The sequence below is a fragment of the Seriola lalandi genome, unplaced genomic scaffold (assembly GCF_002814215.2).
Source record: "Seriola lalandi dorsalis isolate HSWRI2012SDOR001 ecotype SW California unplaced genomic scaffold, Sedor1 jcf7180002054929, whole genome shotgun sequence".
Classification (NCBI taxonomy): Eukaryota; Metazoa; Chordata; class Actinopteri; order Carangiformes; family Carangidae; genus Seriola; species Seriola lalandi.
The window spans coordinates 933,260-939,975 of NW_019525481.1; positions in this window are offsets into that span (position 1 = coordinate 933,260).

Genomic DNA, 6,716 nt, shown 5'->3' on the forward strand with positions numbered 1-6,716 from the left:
TCACACTCTTTCCTAATTCAGAATGGCAGAAAAGCTTTAATTTGGTTTCCCAAAGTGTTTAGGAAGAGAGGGAGAGGGAGAGGGAGGGGTGAATACATGAAACTGGTCACTTTTGGTCATTGCACTTTCACTACTTACATTTTGTTTGTGAAAACATGATATTGATTCATCCAAAACTGCGCGTCTGGGCGTGCATACGTGACGAGCCGACAGGAAATCAAAACGGCGAGCGGGTCAGCTCACAGCTACAGGCCGCTAATTAGTTTCCATTGGGAATGCTAACAACGCAAATGAAGCCATTTCTCAGTGAGCGGAGAGCCGGGCGGCGTGAGAACGTTTCCCCCTTCGTGTAGCAGGAGCACGTGGTGAAAATGAAACGGCAGAAATCAGCGTGTATTGTCACAAAGCCCCTTGAACGTTCTCTCGCAGCACACCTCGTGAAAGCTGAGTCATCCCTGGCAAAATGAGCCTTTTTTTTCCCTCCTCATAAGGGTGGTGGTGGTGGTGGTGATGATGGTGGGGGGGGGGGATTCAGCATTTAATGTTTCCATTGGAGTGAAAGTAGTTCAACACATGGCAATTTTAACAGGGCACTTTTCCAAGGAGCAGACATCTGTGGAATGCAAGTCGTCTGCCCTGCTCTTGACACAGCCGCTGCCTTTTGCTTGTTGCCGGAATTTGACTTTAAATAGATGATAGAAATTATGACAAGCCTTTGAACGGCCAGTGTGTCCCGAGCAAATGTGCCCCGCTGATGAAAACCATAATAAATCTCCCTCCTCTTTGCCAGCCCTGCCTGCCCCGCTCGCTCACTGTGACAGCCCGCACACAGGCTAACACAAGGGGTATGTTAATAATGCCAGTGCGTGACATTTCCAAAATATCTCCTCCGATACTCTCCAAGCAGTTGTCCGTTCGGTGCACATGTCACCTGCTGCGCCTCGGCCTGCTTGGCCCATACAGCAGAGAGGTACGCTATTTTCAGTCGGAGGGCGGGGGGAGCTTGTACACCCTTCACCTTTTTTTTTTTTTTTTTTTATCCTGGGAGGTGATGTGATTTCTGTGCATACAGGACAAACAGACACCGGGGAGCTGTGCTACAGTTCATCTGCAGCTGATGACAGGAGGAGGAACATGCGGGCGCTCGTTCCCAGGGTCACCCACGGCCAGGGGAGCCCAAGGGTACAGAAACCTGCGTCTTCATCATGAGTATATTTTGTATAATTTTTAACTCTTGAGCTGCTGGGGTTCAGAGTCTGTGGTTCCAGATTTGGTTTCGCAGACGTTTACATTTACTCACGAGCTAAAATGGTTCCTGTCTTCACTGGGGTCGAGTAAAGGTTAAGGTTAGGTAAGTTACAGTTAAGTTTAGGGTTACCTACAAGGTGTAAACACCACAGCGCTTCCCAACGTGGGTCAGGACCACCCAAAGAGGTCGTACAATAAACCGCAGGGGTCATAATATGATTAATGGCTGAGGAAAACATTTTTATCGTCTGCAACTCAAAATTACGTCCATTTTTTTCAGTCCTTGCTCTAAGTTTTGCTGTTTACTGGATAATTTTCCCTCTATAGGCTCCTAAAATTCAAATAAATCAATCTGAGAAGGAAAAACGACTCTTCAGCTAACTGCCCACGAAGGTTAGAGATATACAACCTTTGACAGGGGACTACAAATAGACACGGCATTGTTTGAAGAGGTCACAAGCCAAAAAGGTTCGAAACGACGGAGCAACACGTGAGTGTACGCAACATAAAAAGAGGGAACGAGCAGCAGAGCGCTGCAGGTAATTCAGTAGGTAGAATATTTAATGAGGGCTCTGAACCTTTTCTAGCTGTGACTGAGACTTTGAGCCAGAAAAGCCTGAATACTGGAGGTCTAAACATAATCTGCTCTCCAGTTTAGCCGTACGTCTGCTCTGCATTACCACGCGCCTCTGCTGCTGCAGGCGCAGACATCTCAGGTCATTTCCATGTCATTCAAGACCTCAGCTGTTTACAATGTGTATGTGCAAAAAAGGGGGTAACAAATGTAATCTTGAGTCTGTAGATGGCAGCAGCAGTCTTGGCCAATCTGTCTCAATAAAATGGGGGGAAAAAAAGTCTTTTGTCTTGGCTGTCGAGGGCTGTCGAAGAGAAATTGAAATTAATTGGAAAATCCAGCGTGAAGAAGAAGAAAAAAAAAAATCCACTGTTATCGTGAAATAAATCCACTTGTTACCAAGAGGAGTCGTTTCTCTGTCCGTCCTCGTTTACCTGTGCACGTACAGAGGCCGAAGCACGCACACGAAAAATAACTCATGAATATTAATTTATTAAAATCAACAACATGCAGAAATGGATAAATACAGCTTCTACATGTTCCACGTGATGATGGTGACCCCGGGTCAGACGTGAGCAGGAGAGCGTCCGCTTTGTTCTGCTCACTTGTTCAAGGTGTAAATTGACTTTCTAAACATGACTGATTATATTTGGCTATTTTTACGCAGCTATCAACAATGTTATTAAGTGCTGACTTCACATTTTCTTGGGGTGTGTGTGTGTGTGTGTGTGTGTGTGTGTGTGTAAGGAGGGTGCTGATTACATAAGTAATTTACATTTCCTCCAATTTGAGAGCGACTGGCTCAGCGAAGTGAGAGACTTTGAGCCTCGGCAGCTTTCAAGCTCCCCCCTCCGACTAATACTGAAGAGCTGTGTGAAATAAAACCTCGCGCTGAGCTGCCTCTCGGCTTTTAGGAGATGTCACTTGTGCATCTGTTGAAGAAAAGGAGCCACTACAAGGATGCACGTCGGGGTAAAGCTCCTGTGTGCTGACAGGAGGCTCACATGTGGCTCTTATCCCGCCGCATGCAGATATAGTACCGTACACCGCATACATCACTCCCTCTGTCAGTCTCTTGCTCACTCAGGCTCACTTAAGCCCTCGCTCGCTCCCTGAAGCGTAGCGCCTCAACATCTGGCTCTCCATCCTCTTCCTCTTCTGGGTCACATCCCATCCGGGCAGAGGAGATTCTGAGTCCGGAGGTTTTTTAGACCTTCTCCAAGGTGGTTTGACCAGCTGGCTTTTGATCTTCCTCCAGGGCGCCGGGTTGTATCTGTGAAAGATGGAGTGGGGGGGGGGGGGGGGGGGGGGGGGGGGTTATTAACTTTGGTTGTGTCCCCCCAGGGATGGCAGCAGGGTCGCAGCTGAGCTGTAGACGTGGGATGAGAAGGAGTCAGTGAGGCCATCGCCTTGGATGTAACACTGTCGTCATCCCACCGTGTCATTTAAGAACAAAACGGTTATATATACGGTATATGTTAACGAGGCAGAGATTTCCTTTAAACATTTCACTCTTTGTGAAAAATGTCTTTATTTTTCAGCCATTAGCGTTGTTATGCAACATATTACACAGTATATAACCCCCCCACCCCAAAAAACACTTGTTTCAATCATTCATTTCAAGAAATGTGTATTTTTTGGTTCTCAAAGTGAGATTTGTTGCATACAAGCGTAACAATATCATCTTGGAGTCTTTCTTTCTATTCTCTTTCTATTTCTACTACATTTATCTGCTTAAGATTTTACATATAAAAACAAATGTTAAGTTTATGAAATATAACACATTGTTAAAGATTAAACCAGTGGATTCCAAACTTTTTTGGGCGTCTTGTCATTTTTCAGACGTCTTGTAGTTGTTAGCAGTTCCATGAATTAGACATTTGTTTGTTAAACTTCTCACATGGTTTCATTTAAATAACTGTTCGAGGCCCAAATACGTCAAATTATAAAACATTTTACAAAAATCAACAAAGATTAGAGAAAAGCCCAAAACATAGATACAGATTTATGAAGTTTTCTCTCCCATTAATCACCTCAGGATCCATCACATTTATTTTGTGACCCTTTAGAGGGACCCAAACCCGGGGTTGGGAACCACTTCACTATATTACCATAGGATTTTGAATGCAGGACTTTTACTTCAATAAAGGGATTGAGTACTTCTTCCACCCATGAACACAGTTGGCAGAAACCTTTTTTTTCTCTAATTAACATTAGCAGATGCTCGTCAGTGAAGAATCAAGGTGTGAGAAACTAATTTCTGTATCAGGAAGGTATAAAAGGTACAACATGGTTTTAGTGGAAGAAGCATTTGCATAGGTAAAGTTTAATAATATTGAATTATAAAAATATTCCATTACAAGTAAAAGTCCTGCATTTATAATTGTACTTAAGTCCTTTGAAGTATAAAAGTGCTGGCGGCAAAATGTACTCAAAGTTTGAAATGTAGATTTACTCCGCCCCTGCAGGTGCGTCATTATGATCTCTGCTATGACTGGATCTTAATTATTAATGAATTAACATGTGAGCAGGATTTTAATGTCTAACTCATTGTTGTAGATTAAACTGGAGTTTAATCTACAACAGTGCATCATATTTTATTCCCTGATTATATGTTTTGTATGTGAAATCTTAATGTGAAAAGTAACTAGTAGCTGTAGCTTTGCAGGGGAGTAACAGGTACAGTGACGCTGACAAGCAGTGGAATAAAGCAGCATTCAATGATACACAAACGTAAGGTGCTTTAACACAGTTAGGGATTTTCCACCACTGCTTTTAATCAAGTGACTCGATCAAGTGAAAACCACGTATCTCCAAATGGTGATGATTTAAAAAAAAACAAAAACACAAGGATTAAATGCTTTTTCACTTTTTAAACATCAGTTCTTTAAAAAAATGTCAGTGTCATAACACTTTATTAATAAGCACACACTCCTTTTGTGTGTGTGTGTGCATCTATGCATGTGGTCATGTGTATTGGAGTTTTAAATACTGTAAATGCTCCAGGTGCACTTTATTTATCTAATTGATAGCCTCTCTGCAGCGCCAAGGGTCAATGACTCTGAGCCACATCTGATCAGAGCTACCAGTGACATTAAATGTGCTTTAAAAGATTTTCTAAAGTGGATAATAAAATGCTTATCGACACGCTTGGATTAGGCCACAGAGAAAGATGGGAACGTAGATATACTTTTTAATATCTTCAACTTTCAATCAGAAAATGTGCTCATGCAGGTAAAATTATAATTAAATAAGAACCACAGGCCCAGAGAAATACAGGTCCTGTAACACAAGCTATTGTGTTATTAATGGAGGTCTGAGAGCCGTGTGCACCTGCACTCGGTGGGTGCATGAAGGGGAGGAGGTAGAAGCTGATTGCTACTTGTGGCAAAGGGAGAGAGATCCATAGTATATTTATAGATCCACTGCTGCCATAAAATACATCACAGGACAAAAGCAGTAAATACTATCTAATTAGGTTAAATGTATAGATAAATAAGTGCATCAAGATGCTATATATTAAATATATGTGCATGACTTTTATTATACTACTTTTATTCAAGTAGAGCAGATATGTACAGTCTATCTAATTTGACTTTTCTGACTGAACAGCAGTGATACAAAGACCCCCCCGGGTGTCTGAATGTGCCACAGTATTGGCACAATAATAAAGTCAGTGTTCTGGGACATTCTCCCGACTTATAATTAGTTATTTTTTTTATTTTTTTTGAGGAGGTAATTGCATTGAGATTATGATATTTTGGTCTTTATCTTACCAGCAGTGACTCTCATTTATAGACGGGATTACATGCACAGTATATTATATGTCTGTTACTAAGAACAGACATATTAATGTAATATTTGCCCCTCCTAGCCTAAGTATAGATAGATTTGCCCCCAAAATCTAAGCAGTTCATCCTTGAGTCCTAGTGAATGTTTGTGCCAAATTTGAAGAAGTTCCGTAAAGGCGTTACTGAGATATCCGAATCAATATGGCTCCGGCTCTGGCTTTCTTTGCGGAGGCATAAAAAATACTAAACGCCAAACGCCACGTGACTGAGTGATAAGGTCACGCCATTGATTGGCCGGCAGAATGTTTGGAGCTTCCTCATTGGTTGTTGCTCTTTCAAAAATGATTTTAGCAGAAGTGTTGCTAATTTAGCGTCTTTGTCACTAGATTTACGACTTTTCAGACCGCCTTAAGCCATTAAAAAGAAAACAAACAAACAAAAAAAAAAACACAAGCAACAAACCTTGGATAAATGTCACTTTCCGGAGTGAGTCGCCAGTATTGCCCCGCGAGCGCAACCGTTGGCAACGTCAGCAGCTTCAAAACGGCTTGGAAGTGAGTGCCGGTTAGCTTGTGGTCTGAACGGGCCGCGTTTCAGTCACTATATCATGCTTGCTCATCGTCTGACAACAGAACTTTAAAATATATAAATGAGAACAGCTTTATTGCGAATTAAACTGTATTAAAATACTGTACATGTGAACACAGAGAGGAGGAGGGGAGAAGCAAAACCGACTGACACTCGGCAGAATCCACGACGCGGTTCCGCCATTTTCCTCCGACGTAGTTTAAAAAAATTCTTTAATTCATTTTTTAAAATTCTTTTAATTGAGGACTAAGGCTTTTTGTGGCATAACACCGTTGTATTCCGGACATGTAAATGGGACTCAAACAAAGTTTCAAGCCGGCGGTTTGGAGATACAGGAAGTCTTCATGAGGGAACCTGCTGAGATGTCAACCTTCACTTCACCAAGGTAAGTAACTGATTCACCTGCTATAACTTGTCGGGATATCTACAGGTCTTCAAATGTCTTTCAAAGCACCTAATTCAGTTATTTAAAAAAGTCTGAAATATTATTTACAAATGTAACATTAACTATTGGT